The following is a 19,749-nucleotide window of genomic DNA, read 5'->3' on the forward strand; positions in this document are numbered from 1 at the left end:
TTGGGCACGGAGGAAATATTTTCATTAGGCTCTTTCCCTTAGCCCGGCTCCAAAAAATAGCGCTGATGTATGCAGGCTCCAGCCCCGCAGCCCTCCTAATCAGGAATTAGAAAATCTGCGGACGTGTGTGATTTGATGTAGTTAACTTTTATTGAAATGCAAAAATATCGGGAGAGGAGAAAAAAGAAATGCGATCGTCCGCAGCCATCAGTACATGACATTTTTTTTTTTTTTTTTTAAAAAGGCTTTTCAAAAAGGGTCTTTCTTAGTGCTCTAAAAATGGATAGAACATTTAATTATCTCACCGTGTCAGCAAAATTATACCTATTGATTTTACCGGCATCAGCTCATTGGCATCGTGTATATTAATATTACACAGATAGAAAAGTTATAAATCAAATTTATACCTCGGAGAAATGGCAAAAAGAGGATTTTATATTCAATTACATGACCTAAGAGTTTAGTCAATGTCAAGGAAACTCTTTTGCAAAAGCCTTAAAGCTAACCCGTCATATAACAAAATACGTAGGATGCCACTGCTGGCTCATTCATCCGAAAATGTTCATCGCCTGACTTTCATTCTGAGCGTTTGGCTTCAACGCTTTGAGTCATTGACCCAGGGCATGTGTAGATATAAGTGTTACTAAATACTCTGAAGCTCATTGGCTGCACGCTTGTTCTGAGAGTATAGTGCAAAATTATTTAGGCTAATCATAGCGAGTCAACAAGCGTTTTAAAAAGATGATTAAAAATGGTAACCTCCCATAAATTTTACATGGCAGGTATAGTGTAAAGTGAATCTGTGCTTTGCCCTTGCAAGACAAAGCAAAATGTTTAATTCAATGCAGACTATTCCAGCACCTTATACTCCCCCATTGCTCTGTCCAGACAAAACAACACCCTCTGTAACTTATAAATCACTGGAGTTGCAGTTCACACAGGGCTAAAGGTTCCCCTGTGGCAGCACTGATTGGCCCATAATGTACTGTTCCCCCATTCTCTTACCCCATGCATTACTTATACTGTTCACTCATACTCTTCCCCCATGCATTATATATACTGTTCCCCCATTATATTACCCCATGTGTTACATATAGTACTGTATATTGTTCCCCCATACACTTATCACATGTGTTACATATACTGTTCCGCCATAATCTCACCCCATGCATTACATATATTGTTTCCCATTCCCCTAACCCATGCATTACATATACTGTTTCCCTATGCTCTTACCCCATGTGTTACATATACTGTTCCCCATACCCTCACCCCATGCATTACATATACTGTTCCCCCATAATCTTACCCTATGTATTACATATACTGTTTCCCTATACTCTTACCCCATGAATTACATATACAGTTCCCACATACTCATATCTCGTGCGTTACATATACTGTTCCCCAATATTTTCACCCCATGTATTACATATATAGTTCCTCCATAATCTTACCCCATTCATTACGTATACTGTTTCCCTATATTCTTACCCAAGGGGGTTACATATACTGTTACCCATACTCTCACCCAATGCAATACATATACTGTTCATTCATACTCTTGCCCCATGCATTACCTATACTGTTCCCCAATACTCTTACCCCATGGATTAATATACTGTTTCCCCATACTCTTAACCCATACATTACATATACTGTTCATCCCATACTCTTACCCCATACATTACATATACTGTTCATCCCATACTCTTACCCCATACATTACATATACTGTTCATCCCATACTCTTACCCCATGCATTACATATACAGGTTACCACATACAAGTATCAGGTATTTCCTTGACTCACAGCACTGATCAGAGCAACATTGGAGTAAAGAAAATGTGTATATAAAGTGAGGATACATTGTGTGGGCAAATTCTAAAAAACCCATTAAAGAGACTGAGGTTAAAACTGATGTAAACCCCTAACCAAATGACATTTAGCTTCATAAACACTGTGCATCATAAACAGCTGCTTTAAAAGAAAAAAAAACCCCATAGGCATGCGCAGCCTATGGCATTAGGCCTAACACATATGGAGACCATGGGAACAAAAGTAGCCCCCCTCCAGAAGGAAGGACAGCGTCAGCACCAATTCAGAGATGATTTGAGTATCTACATAAGATATATTTTTGTTAATAGTGAGGCTCCATTCACATGTAGCATTTGAGTTTTCCACACGGCACGCTAATAATCTTTCACCCACATGGATTCCGCTCGTTTGCGGCTATCACTATAGTCGCGAAAGCGCGTAATCTGTAAAAAATTGTGCTTGGACTATTTTGCTGGCCACGCGGTTCCGTACCTCGCAGCTGCTGCAAAAATTTGAACAATGCACATTAAAGTGCATTGTTTTCTATGTTTAGAGCGGCTGCATTTTTAAGATTTAGTTCCTGAGTTTAGTGTTACTTGAATTCATTTATATATTCATCAAGAAATCTTAAATGTATCTCTGCTAGTATAGGTACGCAATACCCAGTTTTTTATATTAGCTTCCAATATTCCCCTGCACACCATGGCTCAAAGCAGCATTCTTCCCTCAAAAATAACTTCATGGGGTCTCTGCTAAAAGTGTCTATAAGCATCCTATGTAATGTCCAATTCTGCCACAATTAGCAGGGTCGCTTAACAATTAGGTGATGTCTAATACGAAACTATAAATAAAATAACATTTATTATTATCACTACTACTTTTGTAATACCTGTTTATGTGATCAATATATCTGCAATTTTACAATATAAACTGTAAGCTCCTATGACCCCTTACATAAAAAAAAAGTGTTATCATTTTTTGATTGGCATTTGAAAGGTTAAGAGTTATTTCCTTCTTTTTATCTTTTAATATTTTTCCGATTATTTTGCACAATCTGCCCTCTGGCAGGAATTACAGTGGATGACAAAACTTCAACTGCACCACACACAGTCAAAATGAGAAGCACATGCTGCTAAAATATTTGCTGTAAAGATGGTCTTGGTGTTGACCTAAATATTGGATTTATTAGTAGGGAATATGTCTGTTTTGTTCTAATCGCTCTGGTTGCCCAGCGATTACTGATAGGATTGAGGGATGACTATGATTTAAAGTGGAACAGCAGGCAGCTGTCCGGGGAAACTTTTCAGAAGTTATGATTTATGAAGCTTTGGGTATATGAACCTGTGAAAATGACATACAAAATGGCGTGAATAATCTTTGCATATCGTTGCCGACAAACTGTGCATAACCCCTTTTGATGTATTTCAGTTTTATCCTCTGTGTTGTCTGTTGAATGACATGGAGTGTCACACTGAGTATCATAAATCTTAGATAGTCGTATTCCCTTTACGCTCTGATTGTACGATTCCCTACATTTTGGCAGATTGGTTCAAAAATGAAAATATCTTACAATAAAAATGAACACAACCTGGACCTAAATAGGAGACCACAACATGTGAGGTCATCTGGCCACATCTGGTCACCAATATGATCCAATTGTTAACAGAATATTGTATCGTCTACAGGCCAACACCGGTAAAGAGGTCTATACAATTCTATCCAATACTCACTCTAGGCAGATATAAAAGACAGATTAATACATCATTAAGAGTGGATTTATGCTATTGGGTTGCGGTAACACTCCGGTTTCCACGTTGCTCCACAATATGTGTTATGTGCATTGGCGCACTGCGATGCCAATTATACTAAATGGCACCCCAAAGCATCTTGGCAATTGATGTGTGTTGCAGTACTGCTTGGCAATGTAATAATGTGCATTGAGGTGCAGTGCTATACCAAAATGCTGCATGCGCCTTTTTTGGCACATTTTGGTGCGTTAGGCAGCCCATTCAAATAAAAGGGCAGACAGACAGAAATCCAAGGGGCAGGACCACTTAAGGAATCTAACCTCCCGTGACATGCTGCCTGGACTGAACTCTGCTCTTCTGTTATTGGCATTAGCCCCATATAAAGGTTCTGGCTACTGGGTATATTCCTTGCTGGTAACATTGTTTAAGGAGTAGTATTGGGAGAGTAAAATATTGTATTCCCAGTACATAGAACACTGCAACTGTCCTACGCCGGCTCTGTATACCAAAAGCTGAGTGATCATGTAAGCTGATCACTCAGTTCACGATCTTCTCCCTGCAGAGAGCATTGACACCACTTTGTCACTGCTTCTCGCAGCGATTCCCTGCCCTTGTCTCTATTTCTCCAGCACTCACTGGAGGGACAGACAGGGACCGGAACAGCTGGCTCTGGCTATAGAAAGGCAGAGCCAGCTGTCAACCGGTCTACTGGGCTCAATATTGTTGGGATGCCTCCCAGCTGCAGCACAGTGCTGCACTGTCAGCATATAGCAGCAATACCCACCCCCCCCCCCTTTATGCTGAGTACATCAGAAAATTACCTAAATAATAAGTAAAGCCAAAAAAGACTTGCCTTTACTTCTCTTTTAACAGTCATGAAGCATGCACTCTCAAAGACAAGTCAGCAGTGGCAGCTCTCATGCATCTACCCGTACAGGTTCTCTTTAAAGTAGGCCTGTGGCCAAGCAATGAACACTCACATATTTACACATTATTAACAAGCAGTAAATAAATGTTAAAGCAAGCCTTCACTGACCACTGTAGCTGCAGGTATTATGGAGTAATCCATCATTCAGTGGAAATACCTCCAGTGGGACATGTAGTCAATTAGGTAAGGGTTAGTACCCTTGTCAGGTTATCCATACTGTCTGTGTGTCTTCCTATCCCAGTGACAACCACTCCCCTAGAAGAAGTATGGTGAAACCACCCAACTGGGACACAGGTAGCTATACAATGAAGTATTTGCAATACCTATCCTAAATCCTATCCTAAAAAACATTTTTTTTTTACTGGAGTTACTCTTTAATGCTTTTGAATTTTGTAAGAAACATCCACTTGTGTTAGAGCCTCATAGCATATTTAATACCATCGTGCTGTTTCCCTTTTGTTTCAATAAAGACATTTTTGACCTTGTGACCTCGTCTTCGAGGGCTTCCAAATCCACTCCTTGTGGAAAAGCCGACAGCCTACATTTCAGGAAAACAGACTGAATACATAACAGTGTTAATTGATTAACTGCGTGCTAATTGGGGAAATCCTCAAAAACCAATGCCAGGTCAGAGACCCGTGAGAGCAAACTTGGACGGCAAGAAATAGTTTGTTTAGTTGAATTCTCTAGAAGGCAAAAAAATTCCCAAAACAACTGGAATAAAATAGACTGAGCCTAATTGAGACAGATTGTATTATTTATATCGAAAACATTCACACAAAGTGGGATTTAGGACAGGATTTCACAACAGATTATGACTCCTTCTTCCATCCCCTTCAGAAAGCCTCTTCAGCATTTGATATTTCCAAGTGGTTCATGTGATGGTTCCTTCTTCAGACCCCTTTGGAAAGCTTCTTGGACATTCAACATTTTCTGGAGTTTCACATGGTGGTTCTTTCTTCCAAACATTTTGAGAAAGCCTCTTCGGCATTGAACATTTCCTGGAGTTTGACGTGATGGTCCCTTCTTCCAGAGGCCAGTTGGACTCAGGAACCATTGCCAATTCCTCACTGCCAGGTAATTGTAATCACCATGAGTTGTGGTAGCACTGCATGCTGTAAACGTGCATTTATTTCTATAGACATTGCAAGAAAATATTTTTAAGCGGTATCCTCTTTTCAAAGCCTCTGAATAATCATAATATCCCTACAATGCAGATTATGATTGATTAGAGCCTTTGAAATAATAGGTTTTTTTAGTAACGTGTCACCTGCAGATGAAGGTGAGCCACTGCACCAACATTGTAGCTGAATCCTGCAAATCTTTATGGATAACATGTACCCGTCACCATCACGAACAGGAAACATCATCACTCTGGCCCTGTATGTACACAGCTAATGACAGTCACAAGCAATCAACCTATACATTATGCCTGTGAGTGTACAAAGAGCGTACAAGTTATATTAAAGTAAATAGACCTATTTTGCTTGCTGTTTATAAACTGGGCATTTTTTTTAATTAAAATCCAGTTTTATGTAAACATAAAGGGAATGTAATATTCAGTTGCTATACCACTTATGCATACAAATAAGGCAATGTTTGCTGTATGCGAATCCTGACAGCTTAGTGCACTTAAATGCATATCTGGTCAGTGTAAACAAATAATAAAGCTTTTAAATTAAAAGCGCTGCTTTTACAGTGTTTATTGAGTGTATATGGGACACAGGGTTCACAGCCCTTGCGGAAAAATACATTATTGAGAGTCTTCTTTATCCACTACCACAATGCTGGCTTACAAGGCTCTTTTACAAAAATCTAGAAAACGGACACAGATTTTTTTGAAAATGTACTGTATATAATAGGTTAAAACCTGTATTTTTTTGTTAAATTGTCCATGCTACTCCCCTGTTGTGTAGAATGCATTTCTTTGCTTACCTTACTGAATCCTATCCACTTTACCATTCCCCACTGCAGCCTTGGCAAAGCTGCCATGTAGATATTAACTACGCCCTGTGGTTACACCCCTCATGTGACAGTGTTTGGGTAAGGTGATTGGCCATTTGGTGACGACCTTTGCTTTTTGGGAGGATAAGGAAAGTGTGCACACATGCCCCCATTACTGGAAGTATTTATTTACTTATTACAGGTATTTATATAGCACCAACAATTTTTACGCAGCACTTTACATAATTGCACATTCACATCAGTCCCTGCCCTCGAGGAGCTTACAATCTGAAGCTCCCTTCACACTGGAGCGGCTGTCCGCATGTATTCGGCTGATCTAAACAGGAAAATGAATGCACTTTAATGCCCCCAAGTTAGTGCAAGTGCGATAATACAGCGGCTTACAAGAGAAATCAAAAAGACAGGAGCTAATTAATCTCCCAGCATATCTTTGGAGTTTGGGAAGAAACCCACGCAAGCACAGGGAGAACATACAAACTCTGTGCAGATAGTGGCCGGGATTCCAATCAGGGACCCCCAGTGGTGCAAGGCAGAAGCGCTGACCACTAAACCTCTGGGATTTTTACCAGGGGTGTAGCTCAGATCCAGGAAGGTAAGTAAAGACAAGGTACAAGAAGATGGGGTGGGGTCATTTTTTTATTTTTATAGTTTTCCTTTAATTTAGCATCTTCTATAGAGTTCATTACATGATAAATACACAATTTTAGGTCATGATTTTCCTTTTAATATGTTAGTATGATGCTAGGAGAGGGTAAAACATGTATAGCAGGTAGCATATAAGCATATAAGCATATAACAGGTAGCAGGGAAGTCCCATGTAAGAGACCGATATAGTCAATAGCATGGTTTTACATTAAAGGGCATGAAGGAATCCAGGATTTTACATGGTTTGTAGAAAACTGTTTACAGTATTAGCAGTATCTGTTGCACTGCCGAGATATTACATAACTCTTTCCAGGAGTTAAACTCCCAATAACCCTTAATTTCTTTGCTTCTGTATATCAACCAAAGATGGATGAAGGCAGAATGGGGTCCTAGACAAGGTAGCATCTTTGGCTACCAATCCCTTAGATTGACAGTAATAAGTAGTGCAATAGGTACTAAGAAGCCACCCTATTGGCCAGGTCTGTACTGCAAATATATGTGAACGTTCACTCTGTGCAGACAAATGTTCTTTAGTTGTTTCTTTACAAGGCAATGTTTTGTTTTTTTCATGCAATAAAGCATTATGGCCACTCGGTAATAATAAAGACTTATTTCCTATGCTCCTTAAGTCCCATTTAGTGGCCATAATGTGATATTACCAGGGCCAGATTTCCCACAAGGCCACCAAGGCCCGGCCGTGGGAGAAGAGGGGCAGCATTGGTGTGAAATTCCTATAATCCGACATTCAAGACATGTAGTTCCGGGCACCTGGCGGGTATTTTTTTTTCTACATTTAGCTGCTTTGGGCAAGTACGGCTAAATTTGGGCAGGGAAGTCGCTGCTCATTTTGTACAAGTGATCTCGGCAATGTCGCCGAGATCACTTGTATGCAGCCTGCAGGTCAAAAAGTAAATTGAGGAACCTGGCCCTGGGGCAGCAGAGAGAGAAAATCCGGCCCTGGATATTACATAAAAACATTGAAAATATGATTGCACTTGTAAAGAAAATAACTAAACGACATTCGTTTTGGCCTATATTTGGACATAGAGAACATTCACAGATATTCGCAGGGCAAATGGCAAGGTGAGTTGTTTATAAATAGACCCCTTGGATTGAAACTAAACTGTAAAAATAAAAATGAGAGCAGAGAGACCCTTTATTGCCAAAGAGTCTTGCGCATGCACAGCTCGGTGTATCTCAGGGCACCTTGGTGCCGAAATCGGTGAACTCGCATCCACATGCTCAGGAGTTATGTCATTCTAGCTCAGTTAATCAAGATGGCCAAAGATCCTGAACCTGGAGCAAACTAATATGGCGCCTGTTGTACATACAGTATAAAAATCATACATAGAAAAAAGGTTTTTAAACATTAAGCACGTGATAATATTATTCAAGCTGATCTCTTTTACATTTTCTAAAAAGAGATTGAAAAGACTTTACTTAACCAGACATTTTTCTTTTATTCATATCACAGCTTATAAGAAAACACGACGCCAGTTGGACACAACATGTTTGAGTCCAACTGGCCATCTCTTAAGTGCATATTTTAAAGTGGCAAAAGATACATTCCTTTATACCCTCTAAAACACAACATAATTACAGGGGGCAGGCACAGTGCTTAACCCTTTATGATTTGTACCGGCTTCAAAAGCAAACATTTTATTTCAAGGGTTCCGTCAAGCGAACCAGCATACGTATGTCTTTCTAAAGCAAGGCAGCCAATGCACCTTGCCTTTTTCCCTGAATTGCTGCACTACATCATCATTAACACAACACTTGGACACTTCAACACAGAACATAAACCTGTCTCTTAAAGTCTTTTAACTTTCCCAAGCAACCACAAGTTGGAACAAAACTTTTTCCAAGTTTCTCACCACATCGGAACTTTATTAGGTGGTCGGCTCAGAATTCCCGTTCTTGTAGGGATTGTGCTTCTTATTTCCCATTGAATATTTGTTTGAAAGCTAGACAGGAAATCAGGACTATTCTTTTCTATTGCACAGGGGCACATCTACAGCCGCAGAAGCGCGTGCAGATGCTTTGGAGCCCTAGAGGTGATTAGGTCCCTGTCCATTTCTTAAATTGAGTTTGAGAAGAGCAGACTTTTCCACACATTGATCCACTTATCCTAATCAGCTTAGTTCTATACTGTGGAACAGGTCCACTGGTGATCTGAAATATGTAGTCGGCTATAAAGCAGCTAAGAAGCTATTTTGTCGCTCAAAGCTTAGTGCGACAAAGAGCTCTAGACAAGGAATCCCATTCGTTTCTATGGACCCTGTTCACATCTGAGCGTTTTATCATGTGGTTTGTCAAATTAAGTTCTCTATTGAAGTCTATGGAACCAAAAAGTGCTTTAATTTGCCAAAAAATAACTCATGTAGCTTAGTAGGTCAGTTGCGGACAGGGGCCATAGAAATGAATGGAATTCCCTGTCTTGAGCGTTTTGTTGCGGTAAAGACAAGCAAATGGGAATCCTTGTCTTGAGGGTTTTGTTGCGTTTAGCTGTGAGCGACAAAACACCTAGGTGTAAACAGGGACTAGTATGGGGCATGGGAGAGCAATTGCCAATTTACACTTCAAAGTATATTTATTCTTGAAAAAATAGGGAATAAAAGTTAAAATGAACTTCAGCTCCCTTGCTCTAAAACAGAGTTCCATACGGTAGGGTAGGTAAGCATGATGGTTAGTGTGAGGGTTAGTGTTAAGGTTACAGGGATGGTTAGTATGAGGGTTAGAGGGAAGGTTAGTGAGATGGTTATTGTGAGGTTTACAGTTTAGTGTTAGGTGTACAGGAAGGGTTTTGGATCGTTTTTGGCTTAATATGAGTATTAAAGGGAGTGTTAGGGCTTGGGTTACAGGAAGGGTTAGTGTGAGGGTTACAAAGAAAGTTAGTGTTAAAGTGACACTAAACTCAGGAGTTAGACCTAAAATGTATTCAAGTACCTTAACCATTAACAAAAGTATATCTTATTTGTGCATCAATCATCTGTAGATCCTAAAAAAATATCTGAATTGGTACTGACACTGTCCTTCCTTCTGGAGGGTGGCTACTTTTGTTCCACATGGTCCGTGTGCGTGTTGTAAAGTAGCCACTGCTATAAGCTTGATTCCGTGATGGACTACAATCTCAATACAAACTAAATGTGAGATTGTAGTGCATCACAGGAGCGAGCTTAGAGCGGTGACTACTTTACAACACACACAGGGACCATGGGGAACAAAAGTAGTCACCCTCCAGAAGGAAGGACAGTGTCAGCACCAATTCAGAGATGATTTGAGGATCTACAGCCGAGTGATACACAAATAAGATTCATTTTTGTTAATAGTTTGGGTACTTGAATTAATTTTTAATATTTAACTACTGAGCTTAGTGTAAGGGTTAGTGGAAAGGTAACAGGAAGGGTTAGTCTTAGGGTTACAGGTAATCCTACCAGTAAGAGTAAGTGCAAAGTTTAGAGGGAGAGCAACTTTGAGGGCTACAAGGAGCGTTAGTGTTACAGATAGAGTTTTTGTTAGGGTTACAGTGAGGAATATACATGGGCTTGGTTTTACAAGGTGTGTTAGTGTGAAGGAGTATTTGGGACATCACTCTTTGCCCTGGGATATAACTTACTCTTGTCATTTAGCAGGTATAGCCAATCCATGTGTACACTTTTAAAAGGACCTATACCCAAACTTTAACATAAACCACTATAAATAGTTTGCTTTGATTGACAAAGTGTTACAGAACTACTGAATTACTTACCTTTCCGAAAACAAAAAATGCCTGAGCCACTTTAGTTCTTTCCAGATGTCCAAAAGACTTGGCCCCTGGCCATCTCTGTTGAATGTGAAGACCAGCTACTCTTAGCTCCAATCCTTATCTCCAGCTTACATCACATTACCAAGTGCCTAGACCTTCCCACATATGAATGGAATGGCACAGCATTTTTTCCTGAAAACCATTTCAGCCTTACTATTACTCTTTATTTATCAATTCTAGGAGACCATCAACAAAGTGTCATGTTAACCTCTGCTGTAAGAGGTACTTGAGAAAAACACACAGGCCAGGAGGTAAAATGGTGCTGTGACCGGGGTACATAATATAGTAAAATTGAGAAACATAGCTCAAAAACACACTCGGCTTAAAGAGATTATTACTTAAACTTCTTATACAATTTTGTTTCACTCTGTAACCTGACCATCTGTGAGCCAGCATGCCAACAGAAAACCTTGTGTATTTCACCGGACAGAAGAGATAGGCTGATAATGACTGGGACTGAATGAAATTGATGAAAGCTGTCAGGAAAATACTTTAGTATTAAACAGTGGATAGTTCTCTTATTTGGAAGGCAGCGAGGTGGTGAGAAAATCAAGGATTACAAGCAACTCTTGAAAACCTGTGCAAGATGGGAGCGAGTTAGGGGTTTAAATATTGTTCTCCGCAGCGAATACATTGACTCCGCATCATTTCAGCCTTGTCTAGCATGACTGGCCTAATAAACTTTTAAGTGCTTTCTGTGTTGAAAAGGCTGCAATCAAAAGATACATTAGCTTTATATCCCGCACTTTTGAAGGTTTCCCTGCCTTTGCCAACTGCTGTGATTATACAAATGTATTGCAGAAAAGAGAAGACGGTGATATGGGGGTGGGAGGGCAGGATTTTATACCTCTGCCTACAGAATGGAACTTGGAGCCACTAAAAGGTGTTTAATCTCCATCTAAGAATATGTAGAAATGATCCTCATTTGAATAGAGCATGGATGTAATGTTTCTCTGGGTCTGTGCAGACAATATTACAAGGCCTTCTCTTTCTTCATCAAAAGCCAAATCAAGCGTACCGTTGGCACTGCTTTTATCACGGACGGAAACGGCATTTGCTTAAGCACCGCCAACAAAGGGGACCAAGCAGTAGGTTTGCAAGCAGTTGATGCTTCCTATGGAGGAACTCATATATAAGCCCTTGGGGTTTCAGGAAGCCAAGTGACTTAGTGGTTAACACTTCTGCCTTGCAGCACTGGGGGTCCCCGGTTTAAATCCCATTCAAGACACTATCTGAAAGGAGTTTGCAAGCTCCAAAGGTAGGTTGATTGGCTCCTTTCTAAAATTTGGCCCTGTATGTATACGTGTGAGATAAGGACCTTGGATTGTAAGCTCCTCAAGGGCAGGGACTGATGGGAATGTGTGCTATGTAAAGAACTGCATTAATTGTTGGGGCTATATAAATACTTGTAATAGATAAATACATTTCAAAACAGTCCGCCAGCTTAATTGTAAGCTGTTTTACAAGCCAAAGGATCTGTAATTCCGACCAGTCAGTCTTGTGACCACGTCTCCCTGCCAGAGTCGTTTGTTAGCGACCTCACATCATTTCTCCTCTGTAGTCAAGCAGTACAGCCTGGTCAACGACCCACCCCATTTTGGTTTAATGGACAATAAGGATACAGAAGTACCCTAGTGATCATCGCTCACTCCTTAGCAAACTCCCAATATAAAGAAAAAACATATGTGTATGTATATACTAGCTGGGTTGTAAAAATATACTAATTTCACTAAAGGTGAAGTTGGCTTTTAAAAGGAAAGTCTTCCATTCCATTGTGCAGTTGAACCAAAGTAGAATAAAAAAAAATAATTAAAACAACCTTTGTTATCTACAAATGTTAAAATAAATTGAAGTTTTATCTCCCTGCTGGAGTGCAGCGTTTAACAGCAGAACTCCCAAATGTTGCTCAGATTCAGGTAGACTAGACCTACGAGTTGTCACATACCTGGAAGAAGGCCAAACTGAACAAGGGGCTACTCATGCACCACTTGTCCGACTCCACTGGAAGTGGAGAAGGTTGAGTGCGGGTGCAGGGAAGCATGCAGCCAATGCAGTGGTTGTGCAGATTCGGGACCGGAGCTTGAGTGCGATGACCTGAAGGTGGCGGCTGGAATTGGCAGCAAACTGAGCAGTCTAGCGAGGCTTTAGCTAGAATTGCCGGGCGGAGCAGAGTGTCAAGGTAGCAGAGCCTGAATGGAGTGACTGGAAAAACAGGATTGTAGTCGGGGTCACAAGCTGGGGTCATACACGGAGGGTCAGGTCTGGAAATGTAGTCTCAAATCGGTAGATGCAGCAGAAATGGGTCACAAGCCAGGATCAAGCACAGGAGAGACTAATGCCAAGTTCAAGGTGCCAAATCGGAAGACGGGAAAGAGGTCAGGAACATAAGCCAAACAGTCAAACACAGATCACCGAAATCATAGGAATGGGCAACAGGAACACAGGTAACAGCTGAAAACCACAGATTTTATAGTCCATCTTGCTTCAATGAGCAGATGTGCATGTGCGCGCATGAATGCGAGCTTCTCACCAACGTCTGCATGCAAGGTTTCCAACGCCAGCACAATGACGCATATGTACGTGCATATGTCCACGCGCACAATTTCCAGCCTGCAAGCACACACCATTCTGGGCATGATTGCCTGCAATTGTGAGGACAGAACAAGATGGCAAAGTGCGCACGTGTGCAAGTACCAGCTTCTTGGTGACTAGACCTACAAGTAGGTGAGAACACCTTTTTGGCTTTTCTGGCTGACTGTGTTGTGTCCCTCCACCCCAAAGGTTTGCCAACTACATACATCGATGAGCTTTGCTGAGCTTCGGCTACTATGGCCGAAACAGCTGCTATACAGCACGGAACGCCTCTATCATCTGATCTATTCCTTATTTGGAGGTAAATGAGCTTTGATACATACTATACACAGAGGTGTTTTTTATGTTTCAGCAATTAACATATTGCTGTTTGTATACAGGTGTTCACTGATGGTTTTTCTCCACGAAATGGTGGGAATATGACTCAAGTATGAAGTTAGGAGGGTGGGGTCTGAGTTTCTCATTAATTTTGTATTGGTTCTTGGTTATTCAGTGGTGTATTTAATATGTTGTTGGTTGAGTCACACTGTATCACTTTGCCTGATAAAGGGACCCCGTGTGGCCCCAGAACATTGCACCTCCATTTATGATATGCACTTTCTAAGATCTCAGTAAAGGCGCTTTATTCATGAAGAAGATGGTATGCTGGTGACTTTTTGTTCTTGACAAGCCCTTTTTGGCTTGGCGAGTTAAGTCTACAGAATCTTTAGAAGCCCCAAACAAAGCATACTATAGGCATATCGAAGTCCAGGGCAGGATTTATGCCGATAATTCCTTACAGATATCAGAACAATTAATCAGAGTGCAGTCAGTTGAGGGAAAGTGTCAAGCCCCTCCTGGCATGAGTGGTCTTATAGACTTGGAAGAAACTATTTCATTAAGATTTACAGTGCGGCACATTGGGGTGGTGAAATTATTTGCAAACCTTGAGGATGTCACACATTTTTTTCCAAGACAGGGAATGGTCTGATGAGCATTGGGTAGTTTTATCATTATGGCATTAATCACTTCAGGGCTGTGTACCTCTTGTGGAACAGTCCAGTGTTCACCTTTCCACTTTAAACTTATTACATTTTGATACCGAGTTCATACATCTATAAATATTTTTTATTGGAAGGAGGGATGTAGACAAGAATTTAATGCAATTTTGGCAGTTTGATAAATTTTAGCCTGCAGCATCCTTTAATAGTTGGATACTTACCTCTGCAGTGGTGAAATCTTCTCTTTCTTCCCCACATATGGTTGCCACTGCTACAATTAGTTTGTCCCACTCTTCTTGAGGAAACTGCTCCAGATCTCTCCTTTTTCCAAGGGCGTCTTCTCCAAACTGCATGTTTCAGTTCTTTCCATAGACGTTTGATACGATTGATTACTTCACTTCAGAGTAGTCCAATGTTTTGTTCTTAGGTGCTTTTCGTTGTGTGTTTTGGATCATTATCCTGCTGGAGGATCCATGACATGCAACTGAGATAGAGCTTTTTGACACCGGGCAGTATATTTCACTTCAGAATTATTTGATATCTCATTGAGCACTGCACAGATTCGAGGCACCCTGTGCCAGATGCAGCAAAGCACCCAAAACATAATTGCTCAATTATGTTTTGGGTGCTTTGCTGCATCTGGCACAGGGTGCCACGAATCTGTGCAGTGCTCAATGAGATATCAAATAATTCTGAAGTGAAATATACTGCCCGGTGTCAAAAAGCTCTATCTCAGTTGCATGTCATGGATCCTCCAGCAGGATAATGATCCATGTTTCACAGTTGGTATGGTGTTCTATTCTTTTCTTATAATTTTGCCTGTGAACATAGAGCTGATGTGAAAGAGGCCTTACCCTGTCATCTACCCCCTGTGTTTATTTTATTTATTTATTTGCTCTGGGTCTATCTGGACAATTAGATAGAGCAGGGGTTGGCAACTTTCGCACTTCAGCTGCTGTGGAACTACAAGTCCCCTGAGGCATTGCAAGACTCTGACAGCCACAGGCATGACTCCCAGACATATACATGCGCAGCCTATTGCATTAGGGTGATCCTGGAATCTCTTCAACTGTCCCTTACCTCTTCTAGCAGGGGTGCAGTAATGAAGCAGGGAGCCTGGCATGTGGTCATGTGACCACCTGCCTAGCTTCCTGATTGGACGGGAAGCCTGAGAAGCCGCAGTCACGCTCCCTCGTAGCTTCCTAGGCACTGAGGACTGCGGCTGTTATATGAGGAATGCAAGTGGCAAGTGCTGCTGCACTCTATATCACTGAGCCGGTCACAGAAATACCTTTGTGATCTCTCCACTGTCTCAGGAACTAAAAACACGCTGTTTTGGTTTCACCGTTGCCCAGGCACACCCTGTGCACATGCCTATGCTCCCAGAGGCAGAGGTATGGTGGCATTTGCAGTTTCCCCACAACTTGAGTACCGAGGTTGCCCTCTCCTGAGATAGAGCGAATCCCCCTAATGGAGACACAAAAAGCAACAATAACCAGACACTGGTTCTAACCCCTGACCACCCAATATAAATCTAAAAAAAAACGTTTTACCTTTAGTTATCCGTTAAATATAATAAAGAGCCCCCAAAGCAGCCCTTCAATCCTCCTTCTGTCTATCGTCTGCCTGTAAATGGCAGATGGATTTTTTTTTTCCTGCCGCGCTCCTTCCTAAATCAACTCAACAAGGTGAACATTGTGTTTGTTACAGATGTGAACTTGCGGAGTTTTTCAGTGAAACCCGGCCCGCAAGAACTTCATAAACAAATGACAGTGTTTGGAAAAAGCATTGAGTTCATTTCCTTTGATAAAATGCAGGGAATTTAAACAGCGTGTGTTTAAAAAGTTTTTATTTCAATACAGACAAAGCACTTACTGTACGCTAAAACCAAATTCCCTTCAAGTTTAAACAAATCATACCCATTGCTCAAATGTTCTGGGATTCCGGGGAAAAAAAATATATGAAATAAAAAAATAAAAGAATAAAATAAAACGCCATTTTTCCATTTAAAAAAATTGTTTAGCGTACGCTAATTTTTCTGGATCGCTAAAAAAAAAAGTCTGTTGCTCAGACCTCCGCAATTGGTATGGGCCCAGACGAATGATGTGTTTGGCAGCCTTTTGCTAGAATGTGCGCTACTGCTAAGCTAACTGTAAACTACAATCAAATTAGCGATTCTTGTGGGAGTTGGCGGGCGTACGTATATCGTTTACAATCGTGTAGGACAAGGTGCTTTAAGACCGCAGGACCTGAGAGCTGTCAGGGAAGATGAAAGTAATCGTTTTAAAGAGGGACTCTGTTCGCGCTGAACTCCGGGGATATATAAAAGACACAAATAAATGCAGCGTTGCATTTATTAATACATCTTTATATGTTCCTGACTTGGTATCAGCCTCTTGTACAGTGGAGCTCAGACTGGGAAAGAGAGAAGCATCGCAAACTGGCAATTAGTTGTACTTCAGTGCTGATAGGAGGAGAGACCAGAGTGACAAAGAGATGAGCTTATCAGTATGCTGCTTCTCTTTTCACTAGTCACAGGGTGGGTGCCGAACAAGATCTGTAATTGCTACTTAAACTTGAACCCCAGGCTCAAAAACTTGCATGCAAATATATTCCTCAATAGCCACAAATAATATAAATCTGATTGTGTGCATCAAATGCCTTTGCAAACTCTGGTATTACCATAAAAAGTAACAGTGATATCATCAATGAGTTGCACATATCCAAAGCTGTGGGAGGGGCTCAGCAGCTTCACCACCTACAGGCTGCCTGCAGAAAACTACAGGAGAAGGCGGAGACAAGACCATTCACCTTGCTGAAGGAGAGAGAGCAGCAGTGACCAGTCTTTATTATAGGAGGAGTGGAGACAAGACCAGTCACCCTGCACAAGCAGAGAGAGCAGCAGGGACTGGTCTTTATTACAGGAGGGGGCGGAGACAAGAACTGGTCACCCTGCACAAGAAGAGAGAGCAGCAGTGACCGGTCTTTATTACAGGAGGAGGTGGAGACAAGACCAGTCACCCTGCACAAGGAGAGAGAGCAGCAGTGACCGATCTTTATTACAGGAAGCTCCAAGTTTCACACTGGATTACTGCACAGATCTGGAAGAAATACAGAAAGCTCAGCAAGATTTAAGGAAGAATACACATGACTCTTGTATGAGGACAACAATTGCTTATTCCAGAAGACTGATGGAGGCTGCAGTTTTGGAACTAAGGGGAGGGGGATCACATGAGCTGTTGGAGAGAACATGGGGAACATGTTCTGTAGTACTAAAACTAATTGAGATAACCATGTAAACTACACAGGGCATAGCACAGCACTGGAGTTCTGGCAGGATCAACAGGTATATTTTCCACTTACTGAAAATATATATAAAAATACATTTTCCATTATATATTTAACACACCAAAAGGGAGCAAATTGTTAATGAATAATACAAGCCCCAAGTAATGATAAACCGTGCATAGACCTGAAAAACTGATATGGCCACACTAGAAGTATCTACAAGACTGTATCCATTTCTGGGCCATTCAGAATAAAGCATTTGCTACCGGCCCTCAGAATAAACATTAAATGGAAGAAATGTATAATTAATATGTAACATATAAAAGAAAAAAAAAACCAGTATGTTCTCAAAATGAACCATAAGCTATATGTTTTTAATTGAATCAAATTTTCTTATTTTTTTCCTCCATAAGACATACTGTAAATCTGCCAAATTCTTCTCAGCGTCTGTTTCCAGTTAATTGGGGAAGGTATGTTTATTTGAACTTTCCCTGCACAACAAAGGAAAGAGATATTTCATATTAAATGAAATTTTATTGTTGGTCTCAGATAAGGATTCTTCGTGACTAACCTGCACCGTTGCAATGCACCCCACAAGATGGCCATCGTTAAAATGCTTTGCTATTGATAAATTCCTCACACTGAAGGTCCCACAGGCACTCAAGGAGTCGTATAACAAGCCAAGTGCTACGTTATAATCAAACATTCTCACAATGGAACTCTACAGTATAGTGGAAGATTCTGTAGCTACCTATAGATGTGAGACTGAGGTCAGGCTGCCAAAATATTTCTCGCAGGGCCAAATTTCCATCACAAAAGCCTACAGGAGCATCAACTTTGGTGCCCAAAGTAACATCCCTCTGTTAAGATCAAACTCCTGGCTTAGTATATTATGACAATGATATATAGGGTTTCAAGCCCAAAATATCTCTCGCAGGGCCAAATTTCCATCACAATAGTCTACAGGAAGGTGGACTTTGGTGCCCAAAGTAACATCCCTCTACCAGGGCCGGATTTACTCTCTCTGCTGCCCCAAAGCCAGGTTCCTCTATGCACCCCCCTCCCTGCCAACCCATATTTACTTTAAAAAAAATGTTTCACTTAACTTTATTGCTATCATATTATGATGATGGTATATAGGGTTTCAAGCCCAGCTCCAGGCAACAAATTTAAAAAATGGTGCCCCAGTAGGTGTTTAACCCAATAAAGCAGCCTTGGCTGGAATATCCACATCCTCTCTGGAGCCTCTCTAGAAGAAGATCTGAAGAGGTCTTATACACTGCATATTACTTGACTAGCCTGAAGACATCTGAAAAAAGATTGGTACGTATAAAAAATGTGCATTCAATAATTGTGCAGGGTAAAGCCACATCTTTACCTCTGCTGCCTATAGACACAACCCTACTAGGCCTAAAGTTAAACTCAGCCTTGATCTTTCTAAAGAAACGTCCTTCCATAACCATGTTTTGATTGGCTGATTGCACATGTTTGTGCCTATGAAGGAAGACTATCACTAATGCTGGATTATCTTGGCAGGAAAACAGTAGCAATTTGCTGGGAGAATCCAAGCCAGCCAATCGCCTGTTCAACCAAGAAGGGTCAACAAAGTTTATGACTATATTTATGAGCAGTTGTTTCGTGGTCTGACCATAAATGGCTGGATTAGGCAATAATTATCACGTCTCATCTCATGAAGAGTATCTAAAACCAAGGGCTGTCCCTATAATGAGTATGATGGAGGGTATAATGGTGTGGGGGCGGAATAGGGGTGGAGGGGTGGCCACCGCATCCCAAGTTGCTAAGAGCTCCTAGCAACCTGTGACTCTGTTGTCATCGGTTGGCAGGGAGCTGAGTGGGACACTCTGGCTGGCATCCCATCTAGCTCCTGGCAACCAGTGATATTAGAGAGCTGGGCAGAACAGGACTGAGAGCCAAAGCTGCCCATTTCATCATCCACTGCAAATTATTTTCTTCCCAAG

The sequence above is a fragment of the Nanorana parkeri genome, unplaced genomic scaffold, assembly GCF_000935625.1.
Source record: "Nanorana parkeri isolate BGI_ZX_2015 unplaced genomic scaffold, ASM93562v1 scaffold196, whole genome shotgun sequence".
NCBI lineage: Eukaryota > Metazoa > Chordata > Amphibia > Anura > Dicroglossidae > Nanorana > Nanorana parkeri.